The sequence below is a fragment of the Myotis lucifugus genome, unplaced genomic scaffold (genome assembly GCF_000147115.1).
Source record: "Myotis lucifugus unplaced genomic scaffold, Myoluc2.0 scaffold_16, whole genome shotgun sequence".
Lineage (NCBI taxonomy): Eukaryota > Metazoa > Chordata > Mammalia > Chiroptera > Vespertilionidae > Myotis > Myotis lucifugus.
This window is the reverse complement of record NW_005871064.1, coordinates 2,793,786-2,819,268: the sequence shown is the minus strand read 5'-3', so window position 1 is coordinate 2,819,268 and position 25,483 is coordinate 2,793,786. Positions and strand designations below refer to the sequence as shown.

Here is a 25,483-nt window from a genome sequence, read left to right as displayed (position 1 = left end):
ATCATAAATCATTTTGTATCTCAACACAGATATAAAATGGAATATCCGGATTGGGGAAATGTCAGTGGGGATTTATTTCTCATGCTTTAACTTTTTTCCCCTAAGGAGTAGAATGAATTCATGCAATATTTGTGAAATTAACAATGAATTTAAAAATTAAAAACGTGGGGGGGGGCCATAGGGGGAGAAAAGAGGGACATCTGTAATAATCTCAACAATAAAGATTAAAAAAATTAAAAATGCAATATGAAACTTCAAAAGAGTCATTAGAAGGCTCCTCAGCCCCACCCCCCCTTTTCTAAATACTTGGTAATCCAAGGTGAGCCACTACCCAGGACTGTTCCGGTCCTGTCGCAGTTGTGCAGGGGAGGCGGCGAGGGGAGCAGAGGAGAGGCCTGGGGATGGTGGGCCAGCAGGAAGGGGACACAGGGAGGCCTGTCCCGTTTAACCTTAGAAGTGACAGATGATAAGGTGGCTGCAGAGGCAGCTTGGCCACAGCAGTGGCCCTGAACCTTCTTATGAATGGGTCCTGTGCCCATGCATTTTTAAAGACAAACTTTGTCAACACAGAAAAAAATACACACACACACAGAGAGAGAGAGAGAGAGAGAGAGAGAGAGAGAGAGAAACTCAGACATAGCCAGTCAATAAAAAAAGAGGGGAAACACAAATGCACAATTTTTTTGTAGGCAAGTTAGTAATTTGGGACCCTGAAAAGATTATGTACGTTGTCTCTGAGCCAGGAATCCCACTTATTGCTTATCCTAATAGTTAAATGTGTATGATGGTTTTATTACCTACTATTAATCTCAGTATTGTTGTGCCATGGAAAAAATTTAAAAATGTCCAACGAAAATATTAAACGAAAAAGGTTGAATAAAGTATAAGCATATCTATAATAATAAAAGCGTAATATGCTAATTAGACTGGACAGCTGAATGACCTTCTGGACGTCCTTCCGGTCAACCTTCCGGACCAAGCCGGGGCTGCGAGAGCCAAGCCCCTTGCACGAACCTCGTGCATCGAGCCTCTAATACATTTATATAATGATATGATTTGTAACCATTAAAATAATACAAATAAATATTTTACTGGCATGGAAATATGCTATGCTGTGATGTGTGCTATGTTGTACAGAAAGATCCCAATTTGCTTAATAAAATATATGTTTATAGAAAAATATCTGGAGTATAGCAATCATACTCAGTAGGAGGATTACAATAGTTTAATTTTCATTTTCTTATTTCCTTCCTTCCTTTTAAAAACTGGACATGTGTTACTTTTATACTTAAGAAGAGATTTAAAATGATATATGGTGTTTCCAGGGAAAGAAGATTATTATACCTGGTTGAGAAAATGAGTTTGCTAAGTGTATGTGCAGAAATCCCTTGTTTTGTGTGTTCAAAACACTGAGAGAAAAAGTGAGGAAAATGCGAATATCTAATACAGTTTTAAGAATTGCATTTCAAAGTAGTGAGACTAGGGGTGTTTTCCCCCTCTACTTGTTGTTTACATTTTTCTTTATAAAATGACTATTCCAATGTAAAAAGCTTTGCCCTTAATCATTGTGTGGCCTCACCAATGCTGAGTACTGAACGTGGGTTCATTGCTTCAGGGAGAGGGGATATGGGGTATCTGTGCAGGCAGCACCTGCCTGTGTGTGGGGAGCACCTGACTGAGTGCGCATTGTGGGAAAATCTGCCTGCACAAAACCACTGAGCTGATAGGGTGATATTTTTTGAGGATTCCTTGAAGGTGTCCTTCCTCTGGTCCTAAGCACTAACATTTTGTTGTGAACAGGACAGTGATATAAGGGGAAAGGCCCTGGACCTGCTGCCCACTAGAGTCATCTGTGACACCAATTAACTGCACTACACACACACACACACACACACACACACACACACACACTCACTCACACTTGTTTATTGGTTGATCTATTATTAATGGACTCCCGGGTTGTTTCCACCTTTTGGCTACTAGAAATAATGCTGCTATCAACTTTTGTATACAAGTATCTGTTTGAATCCCTGTTTTCAATTCTTTTGGGTATAAACCTGGGAGCAGAATTGCTGGGTCAGATGGTAATTCTACATTTAAGTTTTTTAGGAGCCAGAAAAACTTGTAGAGTCCTATAGAAGTGATGAGACCATCAGAAAAGCAAAGGAATGATAGGCCCACAATCCAGGATAATAATTATTTCTGGGTGAAAGGGAGGGGATACCATGGAAGAGGGAGACCAAGGAGCTTTAATACTTTTGGTCATGTTCTATTTCTTAAGCTGAGAGATGGGTTCACAGGAGTTTATTATTTCATATATGATAGATACTCTTTTGCATATATCAAATTCTACATTACAAAAAGAAAAATGTAAAGGAAAACCCCAATCCATGCCCCTGCACCCCAATAAACCAGCAACACAGACTTCTCCCTGGTGTCATAGCTCCTGGTAATAGGGAGACCCCCACTGTGCTCAAGGTACAGTCGAGGTCAGAAGCCCTATGTCAGCATGCCTCTCCCACTAGACTCCAAGTTCCTCGAGGGCAGCAGTGGGGTCTCATTGATCTTTGGACTCTGCTAGATAGTGCCCGCTCTATCCACATTTGTTCAATGAATAAATGATTATGTCAAGATTTCTCAGCAGCCTCTTTTCAGAAGCTGACAGCTGTGGCCTTCAGAAAGCTATCCCTTCTAGCCACATCACATGCATCTAGTCACAATCTTGAGGCTACCTTCTCTCTTCAGTCCTCAGAGCACATGAAGCCAGGCCAAAGTCGGCTTCCGCCCCAGTCTCTGCTGAGTTTGCTGCTTTCTGTCACCCACCTCCAGTTGCTAAGCCAGTCGCACTGGGGGCAGCCAGGTGCTGATCTTCCCATGGCTGCCATGCCTGATGCCTTCATGCCAGTGCCTCTCCTGGTGCCACTTGCCAGAGCATCAAAGGGTCCCTGCTGTGATCCTTCACCTCTGCTGGCTATCCTGGCCACTGTCTGTCTGGACATCTGCCCTCTGTATGCGGATCACCTCTGCTCCTAGACTCCAGCAATCCCTTTATGTGCCCAACAAGCTCTCATTGCCCAGTGACCGGGGGACAGTGGCCATCACGGCTCCGGCACTGCTATAACACAATGAGCAGCTGACAGCGCTGGGGGATGGTTCACAAAGGGTGAGCCAGCCTCTGTGTAGTCTGGTTTGCTTTTACTCCACACCCGCCTCTGCCTCTGTCCCCATCAGGCAGGTGCCCATCCTGCACGTCATGTGGAACCAATTCTTCTAACACAATCAAACTGCCTTTGGCCAAGGACCTTGACACATAGAGACCTTTCCACTTCTCATCTTAGCCTGCATCTCCTGTGCATTCCCACCCAGAGGGGAGTGGTCTCAGGCACCCAGGGCTCAAAAGCTGCCTCACAGAGGTGGCCCAGCAGCACTCTGAGACCCAGACAGAAGCCAGACCAAATCTTTGATAAAAAACCATGTCCATCAGAGTCCCCAAATCCCTGGGCAAGGACTGGGATGGCGGGGCCAAAGGGGTGTGGCCATTCTCCCAGAGATTCTTGCAGATATGATATGATGAACACACACCTGGCGATGGTTTCCCATCAGTGCAGCTTCTGCCAGTACTGGCACGATCTCCTTCTAGTCTTGATGCCTTGAAATGCCTCCCACTGGGCATCACCTTATCTGTTCTCACCACCCTGCCCAGGACTCCTCTTCATATCAACAGAGCTAAGCAACACCTATCTTAACAAAACCTCATTTTAATCATGACATTCCCTGGCTTCAACACCTCTGTCACCTCCTTCATTTAGCTATTCATTCACTTACAAACACACACTGAGCCCTCAGCAAGTCCTAAGAATCTCACAAGCTATGCTGGGAACTTGGGGAGACAAAAAATGAAGAAAACATGGCCCATAGTCCTTGGCCTGTCCCTTGAATTCCCCTACCGTAGGACCTACCTACATTTCTGTCTGGATCCTGCCTCTCCCCTACACACACCACCTAATCTGAGGATATCTGAGCCTGCCAATACCATGTGTTTCCTTCTGTTATTCCTCATCTGTTGCTGTGAAATCCTTCAAGGCCTGTTCAGGTGACACCTCCTCCAGTAAGCCTTCCTGGTTAACCCCACCAGAAGCTGGTATCTGAATAGAGAAAGCACAGGGCCGACATCACTGAGTCCATCTCATTCTCCTCCAGTCATGTTGTGAAGTAGGTCTGAACTGCCCACAAGGGCGGTACATTTCTCAAGCGGGGGGGGGGGGGGGGGGACCTCTACTCTCTGAAACTTCTGTGCCTCCCATGGCATAAGCATACCCCTGGGCACCTGAGGAAAAGCTGTGACCTGAGAAAGGACTTTCTGAAGGTCCCATTGATGCAACTGGTCTGGGAACGGGTCAGAGCTATGAATCTAGCCAGCTGCCACTCTTTGCTCCAACGACCCTACAGCCATAGAAAATGAAGGTATATTTTCAACCAAAGCAGGCTACCCCAGAACAAACCAGTCCCTCCATGGACAAAGCAAGTTTTCAGCTCTTTATAAACCATGAATCATTCCTTAGACTATCTGAAATGTGGGTGCTTCAAATGCAGAGAAAGCATCTTGGAGGCAGGGCTGACCAGAACCCACAGCAGAGGTCAATAGATGGAGGGTCATGGCAGGGATGGATGAATGATGAGCTAATAGGCAAGAGAAAGGCCTCCCAGCCTCAGCTGGCTCAGGGGAGGGTCACTGAACCTCCCTGTTTCTCAGTGCCTGCTATATTGAGAGGCAGCCTGCCATGGGGGTGAAGAGCACAGCTGTTAGAGGGAGATGTATGGGTTCAAATCCTAGCTCAGCCACTCTCCTGCTGTGTGACCATATGCAAGTTACTCTGGCCTCATTTTCTCACCTATACAACAGAAATAATAAATAGCCCCTCAGGGGTGGTTGTGAAGGTTCAACAAGTTGCCACAAGTGAAGCACTTAAAACAGTTCCTGAGCCATGGTATGCCTGGAGTCGGAGGTCACTCATCCTGTTCAACAAAATAACTCGCTCATTTCACCTTACGAAACACTGATCTGTGGACGGGGCCTTTATGACACCTAATGTGCTATCCAAGTGGAACAGATCTTTAGTAAAACGTAACTAACTGCTCTCCATAAGGCACTACCGATTTGTGTTTCTTCCAGAAGACATGGGTGGAAATACCCATTTCACTGCATCTTTGCTGGCCAGCCTAATTTTTTTTTTAAACAAAGTTTTGTGAACCTGATGAGTTAAAAAAGAAAAAGGTGGTATCTTGGAGCTATGACTTGAGCTTTCACTAGTAATGAGGCTCAACATTGCCTCCTATGCAAATTGCCCATTTGTCATATATAATCTACATTTGTGAACTTTTTGGCCATATGTGCTAGGAATACATACATATGTATTTAAACGTTTAATAATAAAGAGTTCATCGAGACATATGAATCATTAATATGAATAATAAAATATTTAGCCTTTGCCTAGTCATTCCTTTTCTAGCATTTTATCCTAAGAAAATAATCAGATTTTTTGAGCCAGGATGTTCATTGTAGTGCTACATATGTTAGAGGAAAATTGGGAACTACCCAAATATATAGCTGTTATGATACATTAATAGGAGTTAATAGTACGAAGCCATTCAAATGAGATTTTCTATGAATGATTAGGAAATGCTCACAGCTAAAATGCTAAGTGATAAAAGCAGCACAATGCCCAGCATAACCTCAATTTAGGTAAAGTAAAAAATAGATATATACGTATGCTTTTTACAAAGTTGCAAGAAGATATACCAAGATATTAATAGTATTAATTGGAGTTATTTATGAGTGGTGGAATTACTGATATTTTAATCTTCTTTGTACTTGTCTGATTCTCCAAAACTTTTATAATAAATGTATTATTTTATAACTAAAAAAAGAGATTTACTTTTATCAAATCAGTCTCTCAGAATCCAGTGCCCATCGAGCCTCCCTTGGAGACTTGTCAAAACACAGATGGCCAGGTCCCACCCTGGAGTTTCTGACAGGAGGTCTGAGGTGGGGCCTGCGTTCTGCATTTCTGACGAGCTCCCAGATGCTGTTGCTGATCTAAGGAACACACTTTGAGAACCATGCACAGTAGCGAAGGGTATCCTTCTCCCATTGCTTTGTTTCCATCTAGGTTAAGGAAATGAAGAGCACTGGTGCCTGATCTCCTTAATCTTTGAAGACTGATTAATTGTTTCTACCAGGTGAGAGAGGAGCCAGACACCACCACAAGCCCAACACGCAGAACATCCTATTCCCACTGCCAGCTCCACACATCGGAAGACCTACGTTCCGAGCATTCCTTCCCTGAAATCACTGGGCACCTCCCTTTTAAAAAAATGTGTTTTTATTGATTTTTTTTAGATAGAGAGGAAGGGAGAGTGAGAGTGATAGAAACATGAATGAGAGAGAAACATCCATTGGCTGCCCCGTGCACACCCCCTACTGGGGATTGAGCCCTCAACCTGGGTATATACCATGACCTGGAATCCAATGGGCAACCTCTAGGTGTACAAGTTGATGCTGAACAAACTGAGCCACACCAGCTGGGCTGGGCACCTCCCTTTCCTTCTCATTTTCAACCAAATGAACTCTGGAGAATGGCATCATTTCTCATTAATTTTTAGCTCCTATATTTTGAATTAACTTTCACTGTGACAGGCGGGTCACCCCAGCCCAACCATAAACTCCTGGTGGGCCCAGGCACTGTGCTTAGGCTCATCACAGGTGCCCAGTAAATGTGTGTTGGTTTGATTGAGGCCCTCCTGCGCTTCAGGGACTGACATAGGCTGGGAGGACATGGAGAGGATTGGCTGGGCCCTACCCTTATGAGCTCACATTCTAGTGGGGAGACATTCAATATCACAAAAACAGAAATAATGGTTTCATTGATGGGGATGAGTACTCTGAAGAAAATAAAACAGAGGAACAGACTGCGGCTGGGGGGCTACTCCTTTAGCTGGGGGCTCAGAGAGGCCATCTGGGTCTGCAGTGCGATGGTCCTGGGTGAGGTCACAGGGACAGCATCTCGCTGCCCCTCAGGCTAGTGTCCCATGTACACGGCCATGGATTTCAGTTCAGTAGAGGCTGAGGTGCAGCATTCTCACCAGGCTCCCAGGTGGGGTCTGCGCTGACCCAGGACCACCCTCTGAGCAAGACCTCAGGCCACAGTCAGGAGTGAAGAATTCAGCCTAATTACAATAGGGAACCACTGAGAGGTTAAGGCTGGAGAGTGACAGTTCCTATTTATGTTTTAAAAAGATGATTCTGGGGGGAAGAATGTGTGGGAGGCTCAAGAGCAGAAGCAGAGAGGCAGGAGTTGGGTGGGAGCCCAGGGCGCTGGATCACCGGAGGCGGCAGGAGAGGGGTGCATACATGGTCAGGTCCAGGAGAGGGGTACATATGTGGTCAGGTCCAGGAGAGGGGTACATGCATTTAGGAACCAGGGCTGGCAGGGCAAGCTGAGGGACTGGACACTGGGAAGGAGAGGGGGAGGAGGGAGAGTGGAAGCAAAGGAGATTGAAGCTGCCACCCAGCAGGTAGGTCTGCGTAACCCCAAAGGGCAGGACGGTGCTGAGCCCCACCCTCCCATCAACCGTCCCCTGGGGACTGAGGTACGGGCTCTCTTGGCAGCACACACACAGTCTGAGTCCCAGGCCTCCCTGACTGGCCTGCAGGGGAAGCACATCCTCAATGTCTGCGCCTGAGGCCTCCCGCAGCACCAGCTCCGAAAGGAGGGCGCATGGCTGCAGGTGGCGGATGGCTTTGGGAGCCCAGAGAGCAAGCGGGCCCCTCCGGGGTCTGCCAGGATTCTGGGCTGGCCTGGCCGTGCCAGCACTGTCCCCCGGTCCCGCGGCTCTGCTTCCCATGCCCGCTCCTACACGTCCTGCAGAGCCACGCCCGGGAGTTCTCATCCTCCCTGTTCCACTCCAGGGAGATCCAGGGGAATGCGATCCAGAGGATGGGCGGGGCAGGAAGAGACAGGATCCGATGGTAAAATCATTACATAAGCTCCCAGGCCCCCATGTGTTTGTAGCTTCACAATCAGCCCATACCCCTTCGCCGTCCCCAGAGCCTTTCCCCTTTTCAGCCACACCAGCCGCTCCTGCTGTGTACCCTGAACCTTCTAGGACCCTCTACTAAGGCCCTGTCCCTCCTTTTTCCTTTGTAAGATTGACTTAACGCTCACTTAATCCATATATAATCACAATACTAAAGGGCAATTTGAGCATGCACACTGGAATCCCCTGCCCCCCTCACCCCCATTCACACTCAATGTGCCTGTTTCCGTTTCTTCGTTCCCTTTGAGCTGTCACTCCATGCGTTCCCATTTACACTAATGGGATCTGGGCTTAGCTGTGTGCGGAACCGATGGGCAGTAATTCCCAGGGAAGCTTGGGATTGAATGAAAGAGCTGCGCTTGCAGGGTTGGGGACAGGCGGGGAAGACAGGGAGACTGATGTGTGAGCCCCCACCTGGAGAGTTAGGGTCTGTGGAATGAGGGCCCACAGGAGAGGCCCAGGCCTGGTGCCCAACGGGGTGCAGAAAGAGGAAGAGGGCTGTTCTGGGTACACCGTGGCTCTGGGTCCTGAGGGATGCGGGTGACCCAGGGGAGGTGGGGTTCTCACCACGCAGTGGCAGAGGCTGGAGAATTTAAGCTGAGCTGACCTGTGCCTTGGGCCCAGTGAGACAGGAGGTCCCTGGTGACTCACAGCAGGAACGGGAGGTGTGTTGCGCGTACAGGGGGGAGGTGCCAGCGCAGCCCAGGGGAGGCACAGTGTGTGGGCAGCGTAAGTTCTGTTCTGTTTCTTCTTTTGCAGCCCAGGGGAGGCGCAGTGTGTGGGCAGCGTAAGTTCTGTTCTGTTTCTTCTTTTGATGGTGCTTCATAAACCCACTCCCATGTTGCTGTGCAATGTCTGCTTTTGTCCTATGGTCAGACAATACAACAATGGATATTAACATTGTCCTATTCTTGGCTACACTGATTGTTACTAATTGTTTTTCTCTCTTGTGAAGATGTGGTGGTTGTCTCCTCTTTATTTTATGGGCACATAGCTGCTGGAGCAGGGTGTGTGTGGGGCACATGTGGTTACAGCCAATTTTACTGAGAGGGCCCGGAGTAGCGGAGGTGGGTGGAGGCTGGGAGCATGGCAATTAGGCTGACTTCATGTGTGACAACAAACTCTGGTGAAGTATCCGAAAGGGCAGCAAAGTGCAAGGGTGGATCCCAGTGAGAACAGAGAACCAGCCGCTTTGGGCTGTGGGGATGAGAGGTTTCCCTGGGGGGTGGGAGTGGGGAGGTTCCATGGTGGGGAGTTCTCACAGCCCAGGATTCCCATTCAGCTGTACATACAGTCCACCCCATGAAGAAGGAAACTGCCCACACCTTGTGCCTCTGTGGCACTGGGCCAGGGTCACTGAAGGTGCTCAGTGAATGAATGAATGAATGAATGAACAGATGAGATGGGAGCAGCTTATGTAACTCACACAGTCTTATCGCCGCTCCCAAGAAAGTTGTAATAGTCCCTCCTGGCCCTGACTCCCTGCAGAAGAAAGGGGTGTGGCTCCATGGCTGGGGGAGCCTGTCCCTGGGAACCTGTCTAGAGGGGCTGACACCCTGAGCTGTAACATCTCCCTCCTAGCAGCTGCGGCCTGGGTGATTGGTCCCCAGGCACAGAGACCCCGAGCAAGACTGCTGCCTATGGCTGTACCTGAGCATAGTTCACTGACGGCTTTATGATCACCTATTATATGCTCAGCTCCATTCTAGGGACAGGGGGACAGAGAGAGCAGTGTAGGATATACTTCCTGTCTATAGGGGGTTTACAAACTAATGAGAAAGATGAGCCATATACAGGCCACAGAGGACACATTACAACACCACCACATCCCAAAGGAACGAATGACAATTAGAGGGGCCCCGTTTGCCTGGAGAGTTGGGGAGATAGTACCCAGCCTGTGATCCCCAGGTTGTGGGGTTAATGTGACAACTGAAATGCTGCCTCACTGATGGCTTTGCCTTAATTGGCATTTTTCCTGGCCGGTTGAGCCCTGCAGGGAAGAAATCACCTCAGTGTCCCCAGGCTACATCCCCTCCTGTCCATCAGGGACCCCGAAGCTGAGCATCACACAGAAAACACGGGAGAAACAACTCTTCATACTCATAAACAAGACTGTAAGATAAATGTTTGTGTTTTTCAAATTAACAGAACCTTACGTAGTAATTCCGAGGCGAACTGTATTTCAAGGATGCACCTTGCAGCATTTATTTCTACAGCCATCGTTCTTCTGGCACTTAGAATCCGAACTACAGAATTAACCCTGAATATTACTGTAGAAATTATATTCTGGCTCCTTTTTCCACCAAGTCTGAGGGCTCTGGGCAGTGACTAGGTGGCAGTATGGTGTGCGGATGTTAGTTAGGAGTGCCCTGGGGATTCAACTTCCGCAGGAGGTGGAGGGAGGGAGCAGGAAGGGCAGAGGAGCATCCGATGAGGCAGCCCAGACAGTGTCAGCCAACCCCACTCCCGCCGCCCCCCTCTCCCCGCCCCCAGGACCTCTGGAGCTGACATGGCCCCCTCAGGTTTGCCCTATGCCTTTGTACAGCTCCTGATGCCTCAGGCAGTCTCAGAATGGACACCCCTGGGTGGGCATGACTTTGGACCAGGTAACGCTGCAGCTCAGGCGATTCTTAAAGGGCTGACCACTGACCACACTCCCAGGAGTGGGGCCACCACACCTTCTTGAAGGGGGACCAATAGAATAGCAGTGGCCAGTATAGGGACAAGCAGGAGGAAGTCTAGAGCCAGGGGTGCATTCTGAGAATGCGTGACACGGAGAACCCTTTCCCAGTCGCTTTGGGCAAGTGACCTGAGAGGGCTGTGCCAAGAGCAAAGCAGCGGGGGTGCCAGCGCCGGGCCACCAAGAGAGCTCCTCGAGTGGCAATGTGTGCTCCGGGAGGCGCTGCAAACTTGGCCAGGGCCACTGTTTGGTGGTACATCATTTTTATACTAACATCTCATCTCCTCAAAGGATATCAATTAAAAGTTTACATACTGATGTTTTCTATTTCCTTTATTACCTCTCATGCCGATTTCCACTCTTCCCCCATTAGTACCTGCTCTGACTGTGAACATGATCATTCTACACTATCACCGATAAATGGACTTAATCTAAGAGCAGGCCAGGATTTTGCCAAAGACAGGTCTAAGGAGTTTCTTGTTAAATACACCTGAATACCTGGATCTTTAATCTACCCTTGACACCCTGGGTCTTGAAGACAGCCCTGGTGTGCCAACCCCCTCTGTCCCCATCAGAGCAGGGCTCAGGGCTCAGCACCCAGCTGGCTCCATGTGACCACAGCGGCTCTTGAATCCCGTCATCTGAACCAGTAGTGGATTTATGCCTCCATTGCTTTCCACAAGACGCTGAGCTTATTTCCCAAGTTCAGTTGCCCCCCGGGGAGATCCTGGCCCTATAGATGCCCCCCTCCAGCTTCGTGTCCCTGGGGACACCTGTCTGGAATGGGCCATTGTGATGCATCACAGTGTGTGCTGTCCAAATGGTGAAAGCCAACACTTACAGGCTGGGCAGAAGGGTTCTCTGATTCAGTCCTCACAACAACCCTGTGAAGTCTCATCCCCATTTTACAAAAGCAGCACTGAGAGGTTAAATACCTACTCAGGCCACAGAGCCTGGGACATGCCCTGGCCCTGATTCCCGAGCCTCTTGCTAAGAGGCTGTGCCATGTAGCTGCCTGCAGTCCCAGCTCAGAGCACACCCAAGCCCTCCCGCCTCGTCCCCTGCCCTGACTCTGAGCAGCAGCACCTTTCCAGACCACGTAGCTGAGTGTAACGCTCAGGCTATAGAATCTTGCTTCATTCTCAGAGTCTGGTCTTAACCGGGTAAACTGGGTGGACTTTTGGACGGTAGGGACCAGAGAGCTGGGGCCTGACGGGGCATAGAACACAGCAGGGCTGCCTTTGTACTTGCTCATGAGGCATCACCTGCAGGGGCCCCACTGGCTGCGGGGAAGGCCCTGTGGGCCAATGTTTCTGGTCCCAGGGCCCCACCCATCCTCTCCTGGCTCCCCCAAGGAGGCTCACTTGGCCTGGCCTTTCATCCCAGCATGGGCTCCGGTTGGCTGAGGCTCAGCCCCTCTCCTTGGCCTGGCTCTGCTAAGAGTTCACCACCGTGTTATTGAAAAGGCTTCCAAGAGCTGGAGGCCAGGTTCACTCAGAGGGTGCACCGCGGGAGAGGGAGGAGGGGAAGGGATGGGGGAGGGAGTGCCCCTCAGCAGGGAGCCCTGACAAGGGGAGGCCGGCCAGAGGAGGCAGTGGAGCTGAGGCCCCACATGGCGTGTGCACAAGGGCTGGCCAGGGGTAATGCCCAGCCCAGGGGTCCATAGCCCCAAGGCCCACAGCCCCAAGGCCCAAGTCCTCTGAAGCACCCCTGAAGCGCCATGTCTATTATTTAGCCCAGCCTGTCCTTTCAATGCCCCTGGTTCTCCTGCAGTGCACCCCAACTGATAGTCATCCCCCTGGCACCCCCATTCTGCTCATTCACCCTCCTCTCAGTTCACTCCTGCAGCACCTTGGCCAATCCAGTACCCAGGCCTCACAAGAAGGCAACAATGTGCTTGATCAAAGAGCCTCTAGGGCAGTGGTTCTCAACCTGTGGGTCGCGACCCCCTTGGCGGTCGAACGACCCTTTCACAGGGGTCGCCTAAGACCATCCTGCATATCAGATATTTACATGACGATTCATAACAGTAGCCACATTACAGTTATGAAGTAGCAACGAAAATAATTTTATGGTTGGGTCACAACATGAGGAACTGTATTTAAAGGGCCAGAAGGTTGAGAACCACTGCTCTAGGGGGTCCCCCTTCCCCCCACGAACTGCCCAGGGTGGTTTACTTTGCTTCCTCCTCATCCTGAAGTCCCACCATTAGAAATGTGTGCCCACAGGCCCCCTCTTGCAAAGACAGGCACCCCACGGAGGGGGCAACAGGGCAGTCAGTGTCTTATGCGCCTCCATGTGAATTAGCGTAAAGAGTTGGCTTTCTCCTTCTAACTAGGCCGGATCATCAGAAAGAGAGGATGCAGCAAGAGCTCTGAAGGGGTGCTCAGAGCCGGGGGTGGGTGGGGGTGATTTGGGAACACAGAAGGATTCCTGGATGGGCATGTGGATTTGAGCAGTAAAAGAACAGCATGAAAATGCCAGGGGAAAAAAGTTTATTGTAAATGTCTGTTCTGCAAAAAAAAAAAAAAAAAGTCAAAAGGGACTGATGAAAAACTCGAGGTTAAAGACACACTCAGGTGGCTCATAACTTCCCAGTGTCCCTGTCACCTGTTAGAACCCTGAAGCTTACACAGTGAACATTCTTAGAGTGGCGCTTTCACTAAGGAAACACACACACACACACACACACACACACACACACACACCAAAGGAAAATACTGCAATGCCCATAAACCTCCCCCAAGTCTGTTCCCTTCCCAACGGCCAACCAAGGAGGCCTCAGTGATCAGTGGGAGGCGGCAGATCAAACCTGTTTCCTTTCATTGCAACTCCTGCCTTCTAGAATTTCTCCTCCTCCGCAGGTCCAGGCCACAGAGACATTAATCCCTATTCAAATGCATCTTCAAGGTGCTTCCTTCATTAAAAAAAAAAAAATCTCTCAAAACACCCCAAAGCAGCGGCTCTCATGTGATCTGTGTACATTCACCAGCGAGGGAGGCAGAGCTCCGGGCCTCACCTGGCCCCTCTTGTTGGAAGGCAGAAATGCCACCCTTCCTTCCCTCCTCCGCCCGCCCCTCCCCCTCCCGCCAACAGCTTTAATAAACAGTGATTATTTCAGCTCTCAGAGCACAGCTGTCCTGTGAATTGTCCAGTCAGGGTTATGGGGTGGGAGCCAAGGGCTGGAGCTCGGAGCTCAGATCTCTGAATAAACCGACCCTCCCTCCCTCCCGCCGGCCAGCCTGCTCCCTAGCAGGTGGGAATTGAGGAGGAGGGTACAGCTCTGAGACCAGGGATGACAGAAGCACTTTTTGAGCAGCTGGCTGAGGGTAGAGTCCCAGTGGGGGAAGGTGGGGGAGCAGAGCTTACAGACAGGGTTGGAGGTAGGGTGGCCCTCCCTACCTGCCATGAATTTGGGCCTCTCCCAAACCCCCTTCATTCAAATCAAGAAGCCCTGAAATTGCACCTCCAGGCATTAGCCTCAGGCTGGCTGCCTCTGGTTAAGATGTGCTGGCACATTATTCGAGGATAGAAATGGAGTGTGAGTCGGTTTGTCATTTATAGGATGTATTCGGGAAATGTTGGTGAAATGGATAAATAAAAGAATGAATAAATAAAAGGAAGGAAGGATGGAAGGAAGGAAGAAAAGAAGGGAGGGAGACTCTGGGCTACTATTAGAAATAGAAGAAAAGAAGGAAAGCTCTGAGAGTCTCAGGGGAAGTGGGTTGGATGCCACCAGGGTGATGGGAGAAGAAAGGGGTGTGAGTCAAATTCCACCACATCACCCGTGCACCTGGCCAGCCAGGGCAGCCCAGGCCCTGCCCTCAAAGAGCATGACTCCAGATATCTTTCTACTTTTGTTCCGGCCCCAAGCCACCTTTCTGCCTTCCCACGCTGCCCAGAGGCCTGGAGCAGCTGGGGCGGCTGGCTCAGCACCTGCATATGCAAATTAACCAGCCATCCTTGTTGGGTTAATTTGCATACTCACTCCTGATTGGCTGGTGGGTGTTGCAAAGGATGGTCAATTTGCATATTTCTCTTTTATTAGTGTGGATGCTCAATGTCACTAATCATCAGAGAGATGCAAATTAAAGCAACAACAAGATACCACCTTACACCTGCCAGAATGGCTGCCATCAATAAATCAACAAACAATAAGCGCTGGCAAGGATGTGGAGAAAAAAGAACCCTAGTGCACTGCTGGTGGGAATGCAGACTGGAAAACAGTGTGGAGTTTCCTCAAAAAATTAAAAATGGAACTGCCATTTGACCCAGTGATCCCTCTTCTAGGAATATATCCTAAGAATCCCCAAACACCAATCAGAAAGCATATATGCACCCCTATGTTTATAGCAATGCTACTTATAATTGCAAAAAAAAAAAAAAAGAGCATGACTCCATTATCAGTAACTGCCATGTGTATGACTCCTGCTAAGTCCTCTTCCAAGAAGTCGGGACAATTGTCCTTGGAGAATGTGACACTCAGAATTGTCATAGATGAACTCCAGACACTGTCTACTAAGGGCTCTCTGATTTTCTTTTTCAGCAGCAAGAGCCCCTTATGCAAATAAAATTTTGTAAGAGAACAGACCCACACAGACCTGCTCTGCTTGAATCAGCTCGGGGATCCCTTTGGAGAACATCAATCCAACCCAGTGATGGCGAACCTATGACACGCGTGTCAGAGGTGACATGCGAACTCATTTTTTTGGTTGATTTTTCTTTGTTAAATGGCATTTAAATATATAAAATAAATATCAAAAATATAAGTCTTTGTTTTACTATGGTTGCAAAGATCAAAAAATTTCTATATGTGACACGGCACCAGAGTTAAGTTAGGGTTTTTCAAAATGCTGACACGCCGAGCTCAAAAGGTTCACCATCACTGATCTAACCCAATGCCTCGTTTTGAGTAAGGAAACGGAGGCCCAGAGAGGTCAACCTGTGTTCTCAGACTTCATCATAACCTCCACTGGTGCCTGGTCCCCTCCTCCTCTGAGAGTCTGCTTCAGTGCTTCTTGAGTGGGGCCTAGGCACCTGTTAGCTTTTTAAAGGGTTTCATAGGTGGTTATGACCTATAGCCAGGTTTGGGAATTGCTGGATGCAGCACTCGGTCAGTGATGGTGAACCTTTTGAGCTCGGTGTGTCAGCATTTTGAAAAACCCTAACTTAACTCTGGTGCCGTGTCACATATAGAAATTTTTTTGTCTTTGCAACCATAGTAAAACAAAGACTTATGTTTTTGATATTTATTTTATATATTTAAATGCCATTTAACAAAGAAAAATCAACCAAAAAAATGAGTTCGCATGTCACCTCTGACACGCGTATCATAGGATCGCCATCACTGCACTAGGTGAAGAGTACATTAGTAGCAGAGCCTGATGTCCGCTGCTCGTGGGGTCATACAGGCCAAATTCTATGACAAAGGTTTCCATGAAGCTGTTGGGATTGATTTCTGGCACTGAGGTTTGCTTATATTGAACATGATGCCAGAGGATGGCCGCAGGACTCCAGCATGTTCTGGTGAAAGGGTAGTTCTTTGTAACCTGTCACAGTCTCTCGCGCGAGGTGCGTCTCCCTGTACCGCTTGGCTCTTATGTACCTCTGCTAACAGTGTTACCCCAGTCAGTCCACAGCTATAACAATGAGATACAATCATTTCACCGTGGAGCTGAAGTACCAGTGTAACGTGGAACCCCCAGCTGCACCAAGCAATTCGGGGTAAATCAATGGATCTTGCCAGCAGCTCAAGGCCCCAAAAAGAAAGGGACCAGATGGCCTTGCATTGACCAGCTGCTACCTGGCTAAGATGTCAGGGCTCTTCAACAGCTTTCTTTGTGGTTCCAAAGGAGTGATTTAAGGGAATAAGGTTAGAATTGCATTCAAGTCTCCACTCAAAGTCCCAAACATTGAACAGCATGTCTAAGAATGTCACATTCATTCCCCTTTAGGTCAATTTCTTTCCTTCCCGGGCCCTGGCTTTTCAGCAGCAGCTGCATCTGGATAGAGTGGGGCTGAGGGAGTGGCCCCACAGCCAGACCTCTGGAGCGTATGCGCATTCCTCAGGAAAACAGAACGAGAGCAGCAAGGCCGCACCAGACCGTGCGACCCGCACTGTCCCATAGAAACTTAGGGGACAACCTGGGGAGAGCTCTGGGACTTGCAGGGGAAACACCAGGCATGGCAAGGCATGGCATGCAAATGTGATGAAGCTGATCCCAGAATATTTCTTGGCGTTGCTTCCTTGAGCATATAAACCCTTTGAAGATGGGATGGCTATAATAAAAAGGCAAATATTATCAACAAGTGTTGGTAAAGATGTGGAGGAACTAGAATCCTCCTACCCTGCTGATGGGAATGTACAATGGTGCAGCCTCGGGGAAAACCAGTCCGACAGTTTCCCAGATGCTAGAACAGAATCACCGTACTGCCCCAGCAATTCCACTTTCAGGAACATACCCAAGAGAAATGCTAACCGATGTCCACACAAACACTTGCACAAAAATGTTCATAGCAGTATTTTCTACAAAAGCCAAACATGGAAACGACCCAAACATCTACCCACTGATAAATAAAAGCTGGCATAGCCATACAGGAATATTGTTCAGATATCGAAAGAACTGAAGCACTGACATATGCTACAAAGTGGATGAACTTTGAAAACATGCGAAGTGAAAGATGTCAGTCATAATGGACCACATACTGTATGCTTCCATTGATGTGAAATGTCCAGAATAGGGGAATCTGTATAGAAACAGAAAGCAGATTATTGATGACCTAGGCCTGGGGATTTGGGGTGAAATGAGGACTGACTGCATATGGGTATGGGTGTCTTTCTGATGTGATAGGAATATTCTAAAATTGATTGTCATAATTGTTGCACAACTTTGCATATATACTAAAAACCATTGAATTGTACACTTTAAACTGGTGAATTGTATGACATGTAAATTACATCTCAATAAAGCTGCTATTGGGAAAAAAAAACTTAGAAAAGGTCCAGTTATTTGGGTTCTGCTTGCATCCTCTGTGAGGCTTCCCTCCAGCTTAAGGAGGGTAGGTGTCAATAGGAACTGGAGTCAAGGTCACGCCTCCAGTGACCTTTCCCGGTAACTTCACAAAGACCCATGGGCCAACCTGTTATCTCCAGAAACGACTTAACAGAACTGTCAGCTAGAATCCACAGCCCAGAAAGCAAGAGCCCGGGTGTATGTGTGCATCTATGTGTGCACAGGCAAGGCAGAATTTCCCAGAAGGTCAAGTTCATTTCTGCTATCATTTGAGAGGGTCACGTGTACAATTGTTTCTGGTTTGTATTCAATTTGAAAAAGCCGACACAGATTGGGTGTTCTATTATTAGGCATTTTCCCAGTTCGGCGTCTCTGTGTTGTCCCACTCAGTCTGCTCAGGGGACGGACTGACTACTTGACTAATGCAGAGCAACCTGCCCCGGTTCCTGCCCAAGGAGGGGCCGGCTTTGCTTCGGTCGTGCCAGCTTTCCTATTCTGCATCCCATGAACTCAAGCCAGGCCACTGCTGGGGAAGATCTCCTGCCCCGGGAGGAAGCTTCCTTCTCACTGGCTGGCCTCCTGCATGGTGGAGGGGTGCAGGGAAGGACAGAGAGAGAAGGAGGCCCACTCTGGCTGGTTCTCTTCCAAGAAAGGCCCAGATGGAGGGGCCTTCCAGATGGAATAAAAGGAAGTCTGAGAGAAGAGAGCACGCATTCCTCTTTTTCTCGACAAAGACTCAAGAGGTACAGAGGGAAAGTTAAATTATGCTGCAGTTTTGCTCCACTGGAGATAAACTCTCCCTTCAAAGGAATTACCCAGCTCACCCCATCATGGAACCTCGGGGTCCATCAGGATTCAAATTTATTAAGCAATGACATAAAGAATGCATTGTATAAAGGGCCTGTTTCATCACCCCATCCCCCAAGCCTTTTTTTTTTTTTTGCTAAGTCATGAGAAGTCCAGCAAGTTAAAAATCAAAATAAAAACTAACAAGTGCGCATACTCACTCACAGATGGAAAAAAAAAAATCGTTCGTGGAAGTTACTATGAGGCGGGCGGCTCCAGAAAGGAAAAACACAATCTCTGACTAATATGAAGGAGACTCCAAATTGCTCTTGGCAATAATCTCTCATCCCCAGATTCTCCTCCCTCTATTCATCTCCGCAGTTCCCAGCCACAGGAAAATAAACCGAACAGCCCTCTCCTTGGCCCAGCCTGGAGGGCTGCACGGCTGAGCAAGGCCTGAGCACACAAACATCCCCACGCAACGAGACACCTGTGTCCGCTGTAACCCCGGCAACCGGGGGGGGGGGGGGGTAGGGGGTAGGGGGGGAATGGTCCACGTCTATCAGGCTGCTCACTCAATATCGGGAGAAAAGTGCCTTTATTCGGGCACCACGACATCAACATGACACGCAATGTGATCTTGTGATTTTCGTTTTTTTTAGAAAGAAGGAGGAAAACTGTTCTCCCCGAAAGAGTTGGTGTCAATTCTGAAGAAGGAAGGCCCCTAGACTCTAGGGCCTAGACTGCAGTGATGGTGAACCTTTTGAGCTTGGCGTGTCAGCATTTTGAAAAACCCTAACTTAACTCTGGTGCCGTGTTACATATAGAAATTTTTTGATATTTGCAACCATAGTAAAACAAAGACATATTTTTGATATTTATTTTATGTACTTAAATGCCATTTAACAAAGAAAAATCAACCAAAAAAATGAGTTCCCGTGTCACCTCTGACACGCGTGTCAGGTTGGCCATCACTGGCCTAGAGCATCACTCAGCTGGGTTTCGCTTGAAGGCAAGATTTATCAGTGCACCTTCCACTAAAGTGAGAGTTAATTTTAGAGGTAGTTATCTTACACCTATTACACCACTCGAGATGGAAGGAAAGTTAGCAGGCCAAATGTCCCGGAATATTTATGGCTGTTCAGTCTCAGAGATCCCTCCGAGACCACTTTATTAGGACAGATATGTCGGGTCAGCTGAAAGGGAGATGGACAGGAGCACTGGGAAATGGCATTGTAAGTGGGGATACTGTACAAGCGAATGTAGCATAGTCTTCTCATTTGAGCCCTAAACGTACTGGCTGGCTGGTGGGAGCTGCTTTGAGAACTGTGGACGGCCAAGAGACCTGGGTTCTAGAACTGGCTTTGCTGCCAAGTCTTGTGGACATGGACAAGCTTTGCCTATGCTAGGATGAGGGTCCCGGAGCTTCTGCCCCAGGCCTGCAAGTGCGGCAAGTCATCATGGCCACTGAGGAACGTGGCTGGTGCATTAGGAGGGTGATGGTGGGGGTGGAGCGGGGGGTGGGGGGGGAGGAGGAGGGGAGGGTCTCTGCCCAGCTGGCACTGCTCCAGACAGGAGACTGTCTTCTTGGAGGCTGCACAGGGTGCACCCAAACTAAAGGCCCATTTTGGAACCCACAATCATAAACCGATCCTCTGAAAGGCAGGGGCTCACACAGCTTCATGGACACCATGTGTACTTTACAGTGTCGCCTGGAACTGGGGGTGAGTCCTCCCGACTATAGCATGGGGACAGTTCATCCTTCCAACCGCCCACCCTCCTCTTCACCCAGGCCCCCGCTGCTTCTCCTTCCTCATGGAAATGCTTTTTAACACCTTCCCACAGACTGTCTCATTCCATTCACTCAATCAATTCCCATTGAAGGGTGAGCTATTACTATTACTATCCCCATTCACAGAGGCCAGGGACCAGGTCAGTCTTCTTACCGATGTATGCTCAGCATTTAGCATGGTGCCTGGAACCACACATTAGACAATGCAACCATTGCTGAATAAATGATTGATTGATTGATTGAATGGAAAGAAATGGAGGTTCAAAAGGTTAATATTCTGGTAACACCTACATACTATTTTTTAAAGAGATTTTTATTGAATTTTAGAGAGAGAGGAAGGGAGAGGGAGAGACAGAAACATCAATGTGAGAGTGGAACATCGACTAGGTGCCTCCTGCACAACCCCCACCAGGGATCGAGCCTGCAACCTGGGCATGTGACCTGATTGGGAATTTAACCAGCAACCCTCTGGTACATGGGACAATGCCCAACCAACTGAGCCACATCAGCCAGGGCCGTACATACTATTTTGTGTTGTGCTATAATTACACCAGATTCTTGTCTCCCCAACTAAAATGTAAGATTCTAAAAGGTTGTGGTATCATGGGTAGCTTTGATTCCCGGCTCTATCACTAGCGGGGCAGCTTACTTAACTTACCCTTTGGGCCTCAATTTCCTCATCTGCAAGGTGGGTCTAATGATTCCTATCTTAAAGGTTATGTGGGTTAGAGGTGATAATGTATGCCAAGCCCAGTGTCTGTCTGGCACAGGGTAGGTGGCCCTGCATGTCCCATCCCTTTCCTCCCTGCCTGTCTCCTCTCTCTCTCTGGTTTATCTCTCAGCACTGACACAGCAGGCTAAGCCTTGAGTTCCGCGACCCAAGCTGGTGGCCTCAGGGCCCGTGTGGCACAGGTGTCCCGGGGTTCTGTGTAAGGAGCACTGACCTTGCCTGGCCCCCCTCATTTCCTCGTCTATAAACTGGGGGTGGTGAGGACACTGGTGAGTGCCCTTGCATGGTCAGTGTGGTAGGCGGGGAGAGCCTGGGAAAGTACCAGACACCACACGCTGAGAAACGCAGCACAGGCGGGCTGAGCCCAGCCTTACCCGGGGACAAGAGGTTTCTTTTCCCTTTCAGTCCAGGTTGGGCCTTCAGGGGACAGGGTGGCACCCCGGTTACTCTGCTTTCCTGAAGATCTAGCCCAGCGGTTCTCAACCTGTGGGTCGAGACCCCTTTGGCAGTCCACCCTTTCACAGGGGTTGCCTAAGACCATCCTGCATATCAGATATTTACATTACGATCCATAACAGTAGCAACATGACAGTTATGAAGTAGCAACGAAAATAATTTTATGGTTGGGTCACAACAGGAGGAACTGTATTTAAAGGGCCAGAAGGTTGAGAACCACTGATCTAGCCAAAGGAGGTTCCTGAACCCCTTTAATCCCCAGGATTTAACTGGGTGAAGGAGTGGAGCTGAAACTTGAACCGGGCAGGGCTTGGCCCTCCCCCCCCCCCTTACACAAAATCTTCTTTTGAATCTGGAGAAAACTGTCTGATGGTTGCTACCACCTCCTTTACATTTTCAAATTTTTACATTTAGAGGGATTGGAAGGAGTACGCCACCAGTGGGCCAATGAATCGCAGGAACCAGGCTGCCTGGGGTGCAGAGTCCAGTACCAGGGGTTACAAGAAAGAGGGCAGCCGTCCCATCCCCTGCCTGCCGCCTGCAGCCAGGACAGCAGAAGCCAGAGACTGGGACAACGAAAGCCAGAGACTGGGACAACGGAACCAGACGCCCCCCCCCCCCCCCCCCCGCGGCCAAACTTTCAAATGGGGTAAGAAAAATGCCCCAGGAACGGAAGCCCTGGGGGGGAACCCAGGGGGGTTCAATCTTTTTTAAGAACCTTTTCCAGGAAACGCGGAAGGCGGTGACCCAAATGGGGGGAAAAAAGGTCCTCGGAACCCAGCCCCGGAAAAAGGGGGGAGCAAAAACTCGAAAAGTCCCCCCACCCATCACTTCTCCCTCAGGCCGCCTTGGAGCCCGAAGACCCCAGCCTGGAGGGAGCTGGCACCGCCCACCCAAAGCCGGGTTGGAGCGCAGGGAGGGGGGTCCCCCATCCACCTAGCTCAGCCGGCGATTCAAACCCGGGGCGCCACGGCACTCCCTCCAGCTTGCGAGAGAGACTTCTGCCCATCCTCCTCTTCAATGTCTGCCCTTATCCGGACCTCGGCTGGAGCCAGAAGTCGCCATGGCTTCTGTCCGCCCCCCCCCTCCCCCCACCCCAAGTTTTGCATCTGACCCTGGGGGAGGGGGGTAAGCTTTTTCTGAGGGGGGGGGTGCGGATTTAAACCAACAATGTATTTGCACCATTACCTTCCTGGGTGCCTCTCACAATCCCCACCCACGAAGCCTGCCTGAGAGGCCGTGGTCAACCAGAAAGCAGGAGAGTTGCTTCGCGCCGAGTTCAGATTCTTTCTCGCATCGCATTTCTCTAGGAGGTACGGCCGCACGCCCCCCATCAGCCCTGGGGGCGCTCAGCCCCGGGTTCCCTAGCACTCCCGGCTCCAGCTCGGGCGCGGGTTTGAATTTCTCGCAGACCCTGCCCAGCGAGCGCCAGAGGTGGCCACCACCCCGCCCGAGGGACCCCCTGCGGGGAGCTGAGTGTCCGCAGCTCAGGAGGTGGGGGCGCAGCTGCTGGGCGCCCACGGGCTCTCCGGGACTCACGCAGGGCTTCCTCCCCACCCTCCCATTCCCCTCTCCCCCCGCTTGGTTCCCTGGGGCCCCATCACATCCCTCTCCCCACCGAAGCCGCCCGAGACCCACCTGGCTGCCCCGGGGACGCGGCGCTAGTGCGGGGGGCCAAGTCCAGAGCGCGCCGGGGTCCCGGGCTGGGATCCGCGCAGCGCTGCCGGGGCGCCTGCTGCAGCCGGCAGAGGCTGTCATTGATTCGCGCTGGGCGAGTTAAGCCATCCCAGGAGTGGTTTTGAGCAAGCACTCCCACCCCTCCCTCCAACCAGAAGTATTTGGCAAGCAGCCCCTTTCGTCCACCTGTACTGTGAGCGCCGGATAAGGACCGATTCACCAGTCGCGCCTAAGCCTCACTTTACAACACGCAGATTAAGCTCCTTGGAAAAGGTAGAGCCGAAAAGAAAGCACGGGCGGTGGCAGATCTCCCCTCCCCAAACCGCCCCTTTTCTTCTGGCTTCTCCGTTTATTTATTTTTTCTTTACTATTTCACAAAATGCCTTACCACTTATCTCAAATCAGGGGCGGCTTTTTATTATTATTGTTTTATTCAATTCTGCACGTCTTTTATTTTTAGAGGCAATTTTATTTCCATTTGCCTGAAATCTGAGCCCAATAAAATTACTAGAATTATGTTTTCTCCTTAAAGGGCCGTGAGTGTAACTTAACCAACTCAAACACCGTACAGAAAGCATCAAGTGGCAAATAAGAAAGAGACACGCAGGAGGGAAGCACAGAACTGCAGCCTCTCCAGCAGGGCTGCCCAGCGGGGCTGGGCCCAGGGGGAGTCCTGAGGCCAGAGGTGGGGGGCCCCTGGACAGCCTCGCCCAGCAAACACACAAATCATACAGACTCTCCTCTGCTTTGTCTTGGGTCTAAGGCTGACACAGAAACGCCAACCAGAGACCCAACAGTTCACTTTGGAGGTGGGCCGACTGCCAATCACAGAGAGGTGTGGCCAGAGCACCCTCTCCCAGGCTGTTCCTGAACCCCTACTGCCAGCGGGGAGGCTCCAGCGGCTGTCAGTTCCCTTTCCAGGGACCTGACCTAACCTGGGAGGAGGGGGGGGGCGGGGGTCCACCATTAACTTCTTGGTATTCGGCTGGCTGTGCTCAGAAATGGGGGAGGAGCTAGGGGGAGTTCTTCCCTGGTGACCAGCTGCCTTGTGTGCCAGGGAATCAGCACAAAATAAAGAGAGGCCTGGCCTTCTGCAGCCTCTGCCACTCTTCCATGGACAGGCCATGAGCTTAAAGCCCAAAGGTCCATGGAGGCCAAGAACTGGGCTCTGATTTGTGGAACCCCAAGACTAAAATATCTCCTCCAACAGCCCCCCCCGCCCCCGCCTGAAACCCCAGTGTTAGTGATTCATTCCATTGTGGGGCACACCCTGCTCAGAGCCTGTGCCAGGCTGGCAAAATCGCTTCAGTAAAGCAGGAAGGGTCTCTCTCTCTGTGATTCTAAAACTGTCTATACCCATGGGCCGGGTAGGATGGGAGGGGGGCGCGGGCGGGGATCCTCTACAAGGGGCCAGACCCTCCTTGCTATGGTGGGAGAGCTGTGAATGGCATCATGAGGGGACAGAGGCTTGGAGTGAGGGAGGGTGGGAAGGGGGTGCTAAATCAGGGAATTGGGCACTGAAGGTCAGAAGGGGAAGCACTCAATCAGAACAGGTGGACAGTTTCCAAAATCAGATGACTCCATAGCTTTTTATCAAAACCCACGTACTCCCGCAACACCCAGGCCAAAGAATGAAAAGTCAAATCCCTTTGTTCACAAAGTCACTTATTAAATGTCCAATCAAGGGTAACTCCACACTCCACTCCCAGACCAGGTAGATAAAGGTGCCAACACATGACTGGATGGAATCAGTACCCACCCAGAAGAGTCTGTGGTGCGCCACAGGGGTTTGCCTCAATGGCCTGGGTGGAGGTGGGTGGGGCGGGTACATTGCGGTGCCGCCCTCAGAGCCTCCTGCTTTGTGGGGAGATAAAGCACAGTGGGCCGGCCAGTGCGGGGCTGCACTGTGAGGGGTCCATTAAGGACCAGGGCACTCATTCTGCAGAGCAGACAAGGAGCCCAGAGCGGTCATGAAGACAGGGCTCATCTGGAGAGGGCTCCAGGGGGTGGGCTAGGCAGGCCAGGAAGCTTGTGTTGCTGGGAGCAGGAGGGCATGTCAGGTGGAAGAGGAAAAGCTGGGGGAGGGGGCAGTTGGCTTGGTTTAGACAGTTCTCCCCGTGGATAAAGTATCAGGCTGGGTCTGCAGGGTGAAACCAGTTTATGGAAACAGCTTCCGGCTGAAAGGACAGAGTGCAGGGCAAGGCCTGCTAAAGAGGGAGGGAGGATTGAAGCACCTTCTTTCAAACCCGTTG

The 25,483-nt window shown here is 50.0% G+C and overlaps 1 protein-coding gene across 6 annotated transcripts in view; it reads right to left on the bottom strand.

Annotated features, from left to right (window-relative positions):
- Positions 1 to 25,483, bottom strand: part of ZBTB7C (zinc finger and BTB domain containing 7C) — a 214,582-nt gene that overhangs the window by 63,952 nt on the left and 125,147 nt on the right. Inside the window, exon 1 of one of the 6 annotated variants that reach the window (XM_006085115.2) lies at positions 23,193 to 23,534. The exons of the other annotated variants lie outside the window; for them this stretch is intronic. The gene's annotated coding sequence lies outside the window, so the exon portion shown is untranslated. Of the gene's footprint in view, positions 1 to 23,192; positions 23,535 to 25,483 lie in introns of those variants that run through there. 6 annotated transcript variants of the gene reach the window in all.